Source organism: Heliangelus exortis, chromosome 1 (assembly GCF_036169615.1).
Source record: "Heliangelus exortis chromosome 1, bHelExo1.hap1, whole genome shotgun sequence".
Classification (NCBI taxonomy): Eukaryota; Metazoa; Chordata; class Aves; order Apodiformes; family Trochilidae; genus Heliangelus; species Heliangelus exortis.
This window is the reverse complement of record NC_092422.1, coordinates 109,689,255-109,703,966: the sequence shown is the minus strand read 5'-3', so window position 1 is coordinate 109,703,966 and position 14,712 is coordinate 109,689,255.

The window sequence follows — 14,712 nt, the reverse complement described above, 5'->3', positions numbered from 1 at the left end:
GTTGTAATTTCTGTGTTTCATGTTTTCATGTGTTTTGCTTTTAAATATAACCAATGTATCCAGAATTTTGAAAAATAAGTGGTAATCTGGTTAGATGCCCATTCATGAATCCTTGAAAAAAAAAAAAGTATGATCCTATGAACGCAGTATTTGGTGTTTTCTGAAAACTTACTTAGTGGGAAGGTTTCTCTTTCAGAAGGTGCATAAGGTGCAGAGTTGCTCTGTAATTCTGATAACCGTGGATGCTTTCATCTGCTTGTGCCTGCTTTTCTGAAGTTGTTTGGAACTAGCTCTCTGCTCATGCCATCAATACATGGCTCAAACTTCTTATTTTCCCTGTGCAGCTTATGTAAATTTTGTCACATTAAAGGGGACTAAAATGGATTCATTAACTCCTCGGTTCTTCTGTACTATATAAATTGAGTTTGAACTTCTGCTATGTTTTGGGATCATTCTTTCTAACCGAAGGCTATAAATGATAAATGGTGACAAGCTCTGGGAGGGCTCACTTGCACTGCTGAGGCAAGAGACAGCACTGGGGGGATTGGGTCGATGTGCAGAGAGCAGAACCTCAGCAAGATTCTCTCCATGATGTTAACAGGGATCTAGTGCAATTGCTCCTTAGCTGTCAAGTTTCACAGTTTCAGTAATACAGGTGAGGAGACTGTACAGCTTCCAGGGGGTGCAGTCCATGTGCTGGAAGGATTGATTGAAGCTTGGCTCAGGACTTCCAACAGAGAATTTTTAAAGGCATCTTCTGAAGGAGATGAACACTTCAAGATTAAAAATGAATATGCTCAGGACTTTCTTCATTTGTCAATATACAGAAGTGTAGTATTTTGCCTGTTTCTTGGTGTTTTGTTCTGTGTTTTGTTTGTTTGATTGGTTGGTTTTTGGTTTTTTTTTTTTTTTTACAATCTCAATGCAACGTCTAAGAGATGCATGGGAATTATTACTACTTTTCTTATTCTTCATAACCCTGTGTTCTGCTACAGCAGTGTAATGTCAGGAGTAATTATCTTCATATACCCTAAATAAAGGGACATTCTGCTACTCTTAAATTCAATGAGACCTTACTCCCAAAGTTTTTCATCCCGGTTTCATAACCTTATAGAGTTTCATGACATAATAAAGTACACAATGTTACCTTGGCTTAGTTCAGCTGAGTGTCTGTTCCATTACATCTGTATGACATTTGTATCTTCTGTTTAGGTGGAATATATATTTTAACTTGCTGGCACTGGCATTGTAGGTTCCTGTGGCTTTTATGGAAACCAGTCAGATCTGTAATTTTAGAAGGACAGTAGAGTGTGTGAGATAGAGTGCATGGCAGTTAAAATATTTTAAAAACATGAACTGCTTTGTAAAGGGAAAAAATTATAACATGCATCTTTTTTTTCCTTTGGCCAATGCTGAAAATACTCTCTTGTGAACTTGCTTGCCTTGACTCATTGGCTTTCTATATTTTTCTTTCCACTTGACTAAATTATGCCAGTTGTATTTTAAATCTATTGAACGTGATTACTGAGCAGTGTAGTCTATGAGAAGTATAGTCAGTTGAGCCAAAAAGCAGAAATATAGCATGGAAACTACTCAGAAACCTCCTTAAGATAAATGAAGAAAATTTACAGAATTTACCATGGATGAATGCTAAACAACTAAGTACTGGAAAGGTACTTGGAAAAAGATCATTTAGACAGTAGAGAGAACCTTTTAAGAATCTTCAAGGAATGCACTGGTTACATAAACATCCTAATGGAAAATGTGTTTAATTCCAGGTCTTCTTGTGCTACTGTAAAGGCAAAACTAACAGAAGTGTGTAGTATCTTCACATGCAGTTGTACCAATGACCTCTGTAGAAGGAAGAAAGGAATCAGAAGAGGAAAAATAATCACAGAGTAGTCAGAGGGAAGATGCTGTAAGCAGTAAGTTGAGATTGAAATCTGCTTAAAAATACAGGCTTGTGACTCTAGTTAAAAGGTTGAATTATTACTGAGCTTTTCAGGAGTGGTTAGCAGCACAGGTATAAAACAATGTTTGCAAATTGTCTGTGACTTCTACAGGAAATTCTCCATTGTTTGGGGCCTCTCTGTCTATATAAAGAAATATATATGTAAGTGTTTGTATGTGTGGGAGGACTAGAAAAACAAACTTAAGCGACTTCTAATATCTTAGTAACTTTATCCTGAGGAAAGTAGACATGTTTGGTTCCAAAGTGTTGCAATTTTTTTTTTCCCAGCAGCTTTAAATCCTGTCTGCTTGGTTGTAATTCTAACATGGGTTTTGTGTTTTTTGGTTTGTTTTTTTTGTTGTTTGTTTGTTTGTTTGTTTTGTTTGTTTTTTTTTAAAGTGGACACCAGGGGCTTCCTTAAAATAAAACCGCCTCAGCTTGTTTTAGCTTTTACTCTTTTTGAATTAAAACTCACCCATACAGCCATATTAGTCAGTTTCATCTCCATGTACAGCTGGCGTGATGGAAAGAAATGGTCTTTTTAACTATCTATCACAGTCATAATTATTGCAGAAGGGTAAAGGGAGGAGGAAAATCAAAGAATTTAGTTGGGAAAAAGTGTAAGCTTATGATGACTGGTAGTGTGATAACTTGCAGTAAAGAGAAAATTTTTTAAATAGTGTATGAAAACTATATATTTATAAATACTCGTAGTGGCAGTGCCCTATATTCTGTCCTTGTTCTGCATAGTGTTGGCATGATGACCGGGATGAATGGAATCAATGGGTTTACCATTAAAATTAAACATAAAAAAAACTTTACTTACCTTAATAGCAAATCATTGAAAACTTTGGAAATGAGTGTTTTAGAAACACAGAAATTATTTAAGAATGGAAATCATCACTATGCAGAGTTGGATTTTTTTTTTTTTCTTTTAAGGTGAGAAGGTTTACTTGTGTCCTGAAGGTTCTATATTCCTAGATTTTCCCAATCTTCTCCTTAATGGCTTCACCAATTACAGATCATACATAATTTTTACACAGATCAGAAAATACCATGTCCATTCAAAGTGGCATCAAATTTTTCCATGTGCTTTTAAACTGCAGTTAATTAAGAAGCATGGCCAGCAGGACAAAGGAGGTAATTTTCTCCCTCTACTCCACTCTTGTTAAAAAATCCCACCCCCCACTTAGAGTCCTGTATCCAGTTCAGGGATCCCCAAAACAAGAAGGAGATGCAAGCCTTGAAGTGAGTCCAGAGAAGGGCCACAAAAATGATCAGAGGGTGTAGCACCTCTCATGTGGAGACAGGCTGAGAGATTTGGGTCTGTTCAGCCTGGAGAAGAGAAGGCTCTGGGAAGACCTTATAGCAGCTTTCCAGTACCTGAAGAGGCCTACAAAAAAGCTGGGAGCAAAATTTTTTAAAGGGAATGTAGAGACAGGAAAAGGGAGAATGGTTTTAAACTGGAAGAGGGTAGATTTATATTAGGTATTAGGAAGAAATAATTTAGTGTGAGAATGGTGAGACACTGGCACAGGTTGCCCAGGGAGGCTGTGGATTAAGCCCAGGCTGGTTGGGGCTTTCAGCAAACTGGTTTAGAGGAAGTGTCCTTGCCCATGAAGGGGGGTTGGAACTAGATGATCTTTAAGGCTTCTTGCCTTATGATTCTCTGCCCTTAAGTTTCTATTTCCCACCATCATTCTTAGTTTGTCTTTCATGTTATTTTAGTAAAACATGCTTTATGTTACTATCCAAGGAACAAGAGGAAACCATTTCCTATCAAAGGAAAATAATGTATTTTCTTACTGTTTATTTTAAGAAAAAAATAATCTATTAGACTCACCAATAAAGAATTAAACTATTCAGAAGAGATTTCACTAAAATTGTAAAGCCACTTTGAAGTATTAGAAAGGCATAGAAGGAAGGGCTGCCCTTTGTTTCTGACACTGTTTGCTCTTTCTTTCTTCTATGCCTTTTTCCTCTTGGCTCCCCAGGGGCCTTTGCTTACAGTGTGATAATGACACTGCATATCACAAAAAAGCAAATACAGTTGTTCAGTTGTAATCTTAGGTCCTACTGTCCACACAGATTAATGAGCTCTTGTCCCTTATCCTTGCATATTGGTAACTGGAAAGCTTGGAAGGACAAATAAGACAGAGAAGAAAGTTAAGCTATCTGGAGCTTCTGTTATAATTTGGTTTTCAGAGGTGACAGAAATTTCACCCCCAAAAACAGATTAGAGAGTTGAAATTGTCCCTTCCAGGCTCCTACTGATGCTTTCAGAAAAGTTCTGGATAAGATTTTACTTCTCCTCTCTCTGTCATCTTCCTGCCTACCCCTTGTAATCTCCCATGCCATAACCAGAAGTGTTGAGCTCTCTGCTCACTGAACTAGGTTATGACATTAAACACCTGCTGAATAGCAGCTACTGTATTCCTGTTGTTGAGTAGGGAAGCAGAATACTTAATTCTGACTAAGGGCATCTCTGTGGGTGGATATGGCTCTGTGTCTTCACAGGGATTTGGATTCATAGCAGCCTGTACATAGAAGAATAAATAGGAGAACTGAGCTCACCTTTCTACACAGCATTCATCTGGAGCACCTTTCTAGGGTATAGCACTGCTACAGGATTGCAGCTGCTAGAATGCACGTTTGTAGTGGACTGAGAGGCAATGGTGCTCAGACATAGTGTGAGAACTTCACTTTGCAAAGATTTGCTGTTTCTGAGTATTTCAGATCAGCTTGGTATTAGAAAACTGACTATTCAGGGCATCTTAGATGAAAATCTAATCTGTTTACTGTAGCATCCTTCTCAATGCCAAACAGTTAGTGTTTTCCTTTTCTGTGAAGTAGGTTTCCAAAATAGATGGGTCTCTTAAGAGGTCATATACTTCTGTTAATTATTTCCTAAAGCCAATGCAAATGCATCAGCTGTAAAGGCACTGAAAAGCCTCTTTCACACTTGTGGAAGATATTTTTATACAACTGAGTGTGCAGAGCTGAGGTGTTGTACCATACAGACGTATCTGGAATGGTAGAAGTCTGCTGCAATGGATAGTAGAGCATGGCCACTGTGGGTTTTGATGAGATGATATCTTGTTGTGTGACACTGGATGTATCACTTTTTGTGGGTCATGAGCCTGTTTACTAGGCACCTGGGCATTGGCAAAAAATGCTATAAACATGGGTGCAAAATGTCACAGCAAAATATCTGTTAAATTCGGAAAATGAAGTCAGAAACTGATTATCTTCATATTGAAGGCAAGGTTTATTGAAATTTGTATGATGTAAACATATGAAGAAGTGTGGTTATTAATAGAAATGGATGGTACAGTCATGCTATTTCTAAACTATTTTTCAAACAGGTCTGACTCCATTTCCTGGCTGCACAGCTTTGAAAGAGCTTGTAAATAGGTTGCCTGAGCTGAGGTGATTGTCTCGTATTCTTACTTGCTGCTGCCACAGGACAGCGTGGTTGAAACCCTATGAGGTTTTGGAAAATGGCAACAACAACAACAAAAAAAACCTTGCATATCTGCTTGTGTCTGCAATTTGCCAGCACAGCTTTGTACATTTTGAAATGCTCCAGGGAACTATTCCTTTAAAAGTCTGCAGTCCTCCACTAGCATGGGTTCAGTATTTCCTAGAACAAAGCTGCTTTGCTCATTTCAAAATTCATCCGTTTATTTTATGGGTGATGGATCTTTAAACAAGCCATAGCTGATAACAAAAATGTAGAAAGCCCAGATACTGACCATCCCATTGCTAGTCTGCTGTGTTTCTGTTCCTGTTCTTTTTGAAAAACACTAGTTTTTCAAAAACTCATTAGTTCTGAAATTAGTTTTTCGCTTCTATTCACTGTGACAAGGTTTGCTTCCAGGAGTGCTTTTTCTGCCTTTCCTCTGGGCTGCCAAGAGGTTTCCTAAGTTACTACCCTCAGCATTGCTGCTCCATAAGAAAGGCAGGTGTGTGGGCAGATGACTTCTTTGCCAAGGGAAGCAGCCTAGGGATTGGTAACTCTGCATAGGTGTGCTTCCAAGTGGATGCCCATGAAAGGCATCCTCGGGAGATGTTATGCCCGAGGGGACCCAGCAACAAACACAGGCAAACAGCAGGGAATGGAGGAGGTGAGAGTTGTGTTGTTTAGCAGCATTGTTTCTTTCAGTTGTTGTGGGAAGAGAACACAAGATGGTCCTGAACTGAAAGAGCTGCTTTTTCTTGCGGTGTGCATACCAAACTGAACTGTTGTCTTTGATTTCAATTATCTTTTTTCATGACACCTATAGATGAGGATAAAGTGCATTGCTAAATTAGAGGAATTCTGCGGTGCTTCTTCCAGTGGTGTACACATTTTAAAATTCTTTGAGATGCTTAGCTGGTGAAATCTCAACCTCGGTGAAAGCTGAAGGCAGGAACTAGCCACAATTTATCTTTTCAGTTGTTTTTGCTCTCTTTATTTGCTTCTTTAAATATTGCATATTGGATGCAATCCCTTTAACATTTAACCTAGATGGGGCATGCTAGAATTTAAACTGTCCAGCTTAACAGGAGGGCAAAAGAAGAGAAAGGAGAATGAGTGTGAAGAGCAGAGCATGAAAACAAAGTTAGCAGACTTCTGGAGCTGCAGCTGGAATGTTGTGGAATTTGATACAGATGGAAAATAGAGGTTGAAAAAGCATAAAATTTCCAGTGTGGGTGCCATTTTGAGTAGGCTGTGTGGGTGGAGAATGGTGCTAAATGCCAAGCAGGCAAGCAGAACTGAGAGTCTCTTTCCAGCTAGTAACAGACAGCTAGCAATGAATTACAAAAAAAAAAAAAAAAACAAACAAAAAAAAAAAAACAACCCAAAAAAACCAAACAAAAAACCCCCCAAAAAAAAGCAGGTTGGGGGGGGGGGCAGTTTAAATGTTTCAACACAGCTGTTTTGTAATAAATCACTAATAGTTACTGGTAAAGCACAGCTCATCAGCATTTACTGCTTTCTCGTACGTGGAGTTATTTTTCACAATAGTTTCAGTGTAAGTTTTATGATTTCCTTGTTTAATATCTTATAGTATGTAGTAAGATGGTTCATGTGGCTCTGAAATCTCATTTTGGTCAGACTGTATAACATATCACAGGTCAAAAGTGCTTTTGAATATACTGGTTAACTATCATTGTTCAGTATAAAAGTAGTATTGCTTCTGAGAATGAAATCTGCTGCTTGTAGAGTTGGCACATAATACTTGTGTTATAGGAAATCTCTGCTTATGCTTTGCTCTGAGATGCTTGGTTAAAGACCTGATGCTTTGTTTTGGCATCAGGCCCAGTTCCAGGAGCAGATCTTTTCTCTTCATTTGCTCCAGATGCATTTCCTGTCTGTTCATGTGCCTGTCCTTCAAAAAAAGTGAGCATGCAGCAAACCATTCACAATAAAAAAAAAAAAAAAAAAAAAAAGAAGAAGAAAAGAAAAAACTAGATGGCTTTTCCTCTGGGAAAGAGTTCCAGTGACTTTTAAGAGGAAGTTCCTTACCTTGAGAGTGCGTGACAGTACTTAGGCTGCCTGGTACATTGTCATACAGAGGAAAAAGGGGAAGGTCAAAGTTATTCTGCTTGATAGTCACTTAGTGCTGAGAGTGTCCTTGGCTACTTGTCAATGAAAGGTAGATCTCAAGTGACCTGGAAGAATCTGATACTTGAGGTGAACTCATGCCCCTTTGATAGCAGAAATCCTTTGTAGTGAATGGCTCAAAACTTCTCTCATGAGAGGCTTCAGCAGAATGTGTAAAAGCTTTCTAATATTCATATAATACTTCTGAGTCAAGTGTGAACTAAGTGGAAGTCATTAGTTACAAGAAAGAGTTAATTTTTTAAAAGGATCAGACTATCAAAATGCAGAGCAACTGTATTTTAATGGGAATTATTTGACACTCTGTACATGTAGGAAACAGAATATTAAGATTGTAATCACTTGGCCTTTATTGTACTAGTAAAACTTTTTGTTAGTCTTCAGCTTCTGTGGGAAAGGTGTAGTTCTCACAATCCTGTCCTCTGCAGAAGACTACAAGAATCCCTTGCAGTAATATTTAAAAATCTGCTTTCAGTTAAAGACAGAAAATAAGGCTGTGCTATAAGCAGTGTCTACCAGAAGTGGAAATAAAATGACTGTTCAACAAGCTTCCAAAATTTACACGTAGTTCCTTTCAGACAGAACTGACACTGCAGTACATGTGGTAATTATCTCTGTGAAAGAAACACATATGGTCCTGTGATGGTAATTCAGAATTTAGGAGCAATATTGGGTGTGAGGCAGTAACTGGGAAGACATTTGAAATGCAAAAGCAGTGAAAATGGGATGGGTCTCTCTATAACCAGAAACTATAACCATAGATTGTTGTTCATAAATATAATAAAACATGAAGTTTTCCTTCCACTGAATTTTTGATGGTAAATATAGGGCTTGGAGGAGGGAGCTTGTTTTTTTTATCCTACACATTTGGGAAGCATTTGGAATGAAGTCCTGGAGTTTCCAAGTCCTCCTGCTGCAGCTGGGAGAGGGACACACGTAATGATAATGGCTGTTCATGACTGGCTGTGTTTTGAAATCATAACCCAAGCAAAGGGAAATGCATAATTTTACCACCTCTCACAGCTGTCCTCACAAGAAACACTGACTCAGACACACCTGTGAGTCAGAATTCCTCTTGTTTCCTTCCTGCTGCATGGTAGTAGTAGTTTGCCTCTTACTTCAGCTGTAACCTTTTCTGCTTTTCTCAAGATCTGCATTGTCTTTCTTAATCTAAACAGGCAGCAAAAGTAAATTGAAGCTGTCTTGTACAGCTGTATTCCAACCCATCTATTCTGAAAAAGGGCAAAGAGTCAGAAAAGTGCTCTTTTCATCTCTGCATGAGCACAAAATTTGGGTAGAGAGTAAAGAATTATAAAGGGACTTCTCTTTTTTTTTTTTTTTTTTTTCTGAACTTATTCATAACCAGATCATAAGATACATCAACAGGAACTGGACTGAAGAAAATGGAGGATCATGAGGTTTCTTAAATGCAGTGGAGACTTCCACAAGCTCCTTTGCTAAAGGATAACTGTGTGGTTTATTTAAATTAGTTTTCTTTCCTCTTATTTCACAGGCAGTTTTGCTGTCAACTGAGCTTCTGTTGTTGTGTTACACTTTTACTTTGCAGAACATAAGTCTCTTGATTTTTAACCTCTTTTTTTTTTTTTTTTTTTTTTTTAACATGATCAATTTATTTTGTCACTTCACATTTTGTCTGCCTTGGTTCCTTCAAAGGGCCTAATAGAAGTGCTGCATCAGTTATTTTGCCAAGATGTTTCAAGTTGGTGTCTGAAATAACAGATAATTTATGAAGAAAAATTATATCTTTGCACTGATAATTTTAATGATAGAATACCTACTTAGACATGCAGACAATATTTTCTAGCAAGTAAAAAAAAAAACCACACCTCACCACCCTAAAATATATTTAGGCATCAATAAGAAATGAAATTAATTAACAGGAGAAACAAATGGTCTCTTGTTAATTTGATCACTTCCTTTACTACAAAAAACAATCATCAAGTTTTAGAAGGCTTATGCAAATGTGACAGGGACAGCCCCTAAGCAACAGTGCTGGGAACATCCACCAGTAATCATTTTCCTTTGCCAGTTTGTATTTCAGTCCTGTAATTGTTCTCCTCACAAAAAGGAAATATGACAAAGATGGTTTTGTTTGAACAATGGCAATCAGGCTAAGTACAAAAGTATAACTGCTGGAACTTCTCAGTAATTTAAATTTTTATTAAAAAATACATCACAATAAAAGTTAGCATATGTAGCATAACTAACAATCCCTGTGCACTTTTCGGTGATTTATTTTTATTAAGCACAACCTGCTTCAAGCTGGGGAATACTGGAACAAGAAGTTAGGGTGTTAAAATGATAAATACCTTTCGCTTTGTGACAATAGTGGGACAAAATCTGAAAACTGTATGCAAGTTTTGGTTCCTTAAAATTCAGCATGGTTTGGATTCTAAACTATGCATGGAAATTTATATTTGTGATGGAACCAGAGCTAAAGGAATCATATCTTATGGATCTGATTGTGAGTCAGATTAAAAGAGTAGAAAGCTTAAAAAAAAAATAAAAAAAAAAACAACCCCAAACTCATTAATTTTATCATCTAACCCAAAATTTAGTAATGACAGTCTAAGAGCTTGGCCCTGGCAGATTTGAAACAACTCTCATCCTGTTTCAATATGAAGTCTGAATTTGGCTTCTGTTCAAAATACAGATTAAGAGAACAGATTTTTCATTTTAAACAGCTTATTCATAATTTGATAAGCAGAGTATTATTTCCCCTTCAACTTATATCCTAGTGCTTTTTCACCATATGGCTGTTTTATTGCACAATAACTTTTTGCCTACAGAAATGTCTTATTTAAAGTTACAAATTCAGCTTTGGGAACTCTTTTACTTTATCAGCAGTTGAAGTATCTCTGCAAGCATTTCTTAAGAAAACCTGCAAACATTTTTCTTTGTAAACACTTAACCCTTAGAAGTTTGGCAAAAGTTTGGCATCGCTCAGCAAACAATCCTTTGGGGTATTCTGCTTGGATGAGAGGTGGTGTGCCTGCATTCTGTAGGCATTCAGGACTTCTCTGCTTCGAAGTCTTGTCTTTCTGAGCAACTGCTTAGATTCCTTGTGTATCTGGCATCACAGAATTCTCATGATTGGAAAAGACCTCTAAGATCTCATCCTCAGTCTGCAAGAAATCTGCAGCAAGTAAGCGCAACTCCCTCACCAAGGGCTCAGGGCTCACACTGAAGAGGCTGAAGAGAATCATAGAATCATAGAATTGGCTGGGTTGGAAGGGACCTCAGAGATCATCAAGTCCAACCCTTGATTCACTCCTGCTGTAGTTCCCAGCCCATGGCACTGAGTGCCAAATCCAGTCTCTTTTGAAATATCTCCAGGGATGGAGAATCCACCACTTCCCTGGGCAGCCCATTCCAATTTCTGATCACCCTCTCAGTAAAGAAACTCTTTCTAATGTCCAACCTAAACCTCCCCTGGCACAACTTGAGACCGTGCCCTCTTGTCTTGCTGAGAGTTGCCTGGGAAAAGAGACCAACCCCCCCTGGCTACACCCTCCTTTCAGGGAGTTGTAGAGAGTGATGAGGTCTCCTCTGAGCGTCCTCTTCTCCAGGCTGAACACCCCCAGCTCCCTCAGCCTCTCTTCATAGGATCTGTAAGAAGTAGGCCAAAGCTACCAAATTCTTAAGAAAAGGAAGACCGAGAGGGTTAGCCATTAGGAATCCCAGAGCAAAATAATGCAACACAATCTCTACAGGTATGGAGCTGTGGATACCTGTCACAACTGTATTACATTTAATGAAAACTCAAAGAAGCAGCCTTAAGCTGATTACCAGCAAAAGATCAGTGCTTTCACTAATGGTAACAGGTTTTGAGTGTATTATCTTTGAACTGCTGCAGGAAAAATGCATTGGTCAGTAGTGTTTGTTATAGATATATATATAATTTACTGTCTTTCCATCTTGGGACGGAATTATGATCTTTATTTCATTTAAGTTCTCTTGGGGATATCTGTGTATTCACATCTTTTAAGATTTGAGACCTAAATTTTTGTTTGCTTGGTTGGTTTTTACTATTTTTGGGGGGGGAGGTATTTTTTTATTATTATTTCTGTGTCTCTATGCATTTTTTGTGAGTTGGCTTTGGATAATGCAGGCTATCATCCAGTTATCTTCTGTGATGAAAGCAGATATTTGCACTGCTAACATTTGCAGAAAATCGTTTCTTAGGCACCTAGTTTTGTATGTAGCTAAAAGTGTTTGGGTTGGGTTTTTTACCATAAACTATAAAAATCTCCTAGGACAGCTACACAAAAAGTGTGAAACAAACAAACTCGGGGAAAGAAACAGAGTAGTCATTAAATTGTTTTTACCTTGGGGTTTTTTTCCTTCTCATTTCTGCTGCATTGCATTTAATTTAAAGACTAAGATACTGAATCTCCAAGTGTAGGAGGACATATTGAGGCCAACTGACAAAGTTTCACCAGTTATAAAATATTATAACCTATAAACTCTTCTAAAGAACTTCTGTCAGATGAGAATCCAGTTTGCAGGAAGAATTGTTGCAAGTGCAGCCTAAACCACGAACATGCTTCACTTAAAAGGAGGTACATTGTATTAAAGAATACATTTTACTGGGGTATTCAGAAATATAGTCACTTAAAAGATTCTATTCCTTTATCAAGCCATCCATATTAGTTTATTTTTTGTGCTATTGCTGCTTTTGTTATTAACAGACTGTCTCTACCTCAGAGCTCATAGCCTCTGTTAAATTGAGTAAGAGCCTGCATCAGCTAGCAGTCCCTTTTGGTCATTTTCTTTTGGTCCTCCTTTTGGTCCTCCTTTTGGTCATTGATATTCCCTTTTGGTCATCCTCTTTTTGGGATGTTGACCACTATAACTTGTACTTTTGGGAAGTACCTCGGATATAAGTTTTTGACTACCATCCAGCCAGACTACTTTAAAATGGGCTCCAGATCCTGGAATGCTTACATTAAATAGGCTGTTAACAGATGGAGGAATTCTTTTCAGAAGGATGAGATGGTTTCTGTTATTTATTTATATGCTTTTGGAATGAGCTTGTGCATGGTTTTCTCCATTAATTGGCCCACCAAATGTTTGGATCACAGTCCTGTCTGCTAGAAGATATTTCCTCATGGATGCATGTTTTCAGAATAGATTTATACAGCTTAACAGGCAAATACTTAAAAGCTCTCAATTTTATTGCATTAGGAATTCTAAGACTTGATGAAGATAAATGACTTGTGATCTTCAATGATAGAAAGTAGTGATAGTAATAGACCAAAAGTAAGTATAGCTTTTATTTTAAAATATATGAAAATTAATATATGCACTATTTTACAGACTCTGAAAAACTTAAATTTTGTGACAGCTGTGGAACTCGTACTTATTCTTTAACCACATTACATGCTCTATGCTCCTAATAAATATTGCAGTCTTTGTACATTTAAGTTATAATAATTTCATAAGTCTCTGGCAATGGGGCTTCTTAAAGATCTTGCCTCAGATTTTATAAGACAGCTGTGTTTAATTTTGAGCGTGACTTAAACTTTTAGGGCCACAAGTTCCCTTTAATAATAGGAGTTAGGATGCTGTTGAGTCCTCTCTGTTAGGTTATTTGTAGTAAGGCATGAGTTGGTGTTACAAGCTACCATTATGAAGCAGTTTTATATGATATACTCCAACTGTGTGCATAAACCTATGCTGGGCCACTTACAGGCAGGTGATCATAAATGTGTTTGCAGGTTTGACATCTAGAGGAAAGAAAGAAGATTAGGAACATGAGGCAAACATAGTGTTAGCTCTTTGCTAGGTGGTTCCTGTTAGAGATTTATATGTCAATGTGATTTACAGTGAAGTCAGTTTTGCAAATCTCCTCTGGTCATCCATTAAAAAAAAAAAAAAAAAAAAAAAAGCTTGTGTTTCTCTGTGACTGAGAGGTGAGTGGAGGAACCCAACTTTGCAACAGTCATTTTGGTTATTGCTTCTTTCCAGGAGTACTTAATGCTTCAGTGTCACCTTACCCCTGATGAGACATGGAAAATATAAATATTGCTTTTCCAATAAAAATGTCTTTGTCTCTTCTTTAGAAATGCTGTAAGGAAGCATGCTGAGTATAAAAGGACTTCCTTCCAAATTTAAGCAGGAAGAAAAGTACATGTTTGTATACTAGGATAAAACTAACAGCAAACCTTCCTTTCCTCCCTGTTGCCTGCCTTCCCTCTCTTTATTTTTTTTAGTTCTGTAGCTGGCTTCAAAATGATGGCAGGAGAACTCATGTTTCCTGTGTGATCACAAAAGGAATGGGAAGTTGAAGCATCAATTTCCTTCTTAATTAACAGGACAAACATCAAGGCATTCTAAAAATCTGTTCAGTCTTTAGCATTCTTCATGAAGCTGCTTACAAAGGGTTTCTTTTTGTTTTACTGCAGTATAATTTTTAATGCTATTGACAGCCTGGGATGCTGAAACTCAACCTCTGGTTATTCACAGTGCAGATTGACAGCTGCAGTTGCATTTTCTCAGACTGTTCCACCAGTAAGATTTCTCCCTGACCTTTGGAGACCACTCACTTGGGAGAGAGAAGAGCTTGGTGTCAGTATTTATTCAATCCTTGGACTCTTTTCTAAGGTCATGCAAAACATCATGGCAGCATTGTCATGGCAACCACTGCTCACTTGACACACTGACTGCCACTTCAACATACAGCAGCTTTTGCTTTCAGACTTGTACAGACTGGAGCTACAGAACTGTGGGTAGAAATGCTTTGTATGCCAGTACTGATGTTCTTAGCTAATTTTATTAGTTGGTAGTATCAGTGTAGGGAGGTAATTTCATGCTTAATTTTGACAGTTGACTTAGGTGCCTATTTGTCTCAAGAGAGGGAAGGAGTTGGGCTCATGAATTTAGGTTTCTGAATTGTAACGAAGAAAAAAAAAGTGTGTTAATCCTCCTAAATAAGTACAGTGTACAAGTTTCTAGTAGTGCTTGTGATGGAAACAACAGCATGAAGAAGTGACTGAGTCACCTATTAATACTTTTAACTCCCTTGCAATCAGGAGCTGTGCAACCACTTTGGCTGTAAGATCCTGAGGACTGGGAGACATTTAAACATTTGTGTATGTATTGGCATATTTTTATACACTTTATAACATAT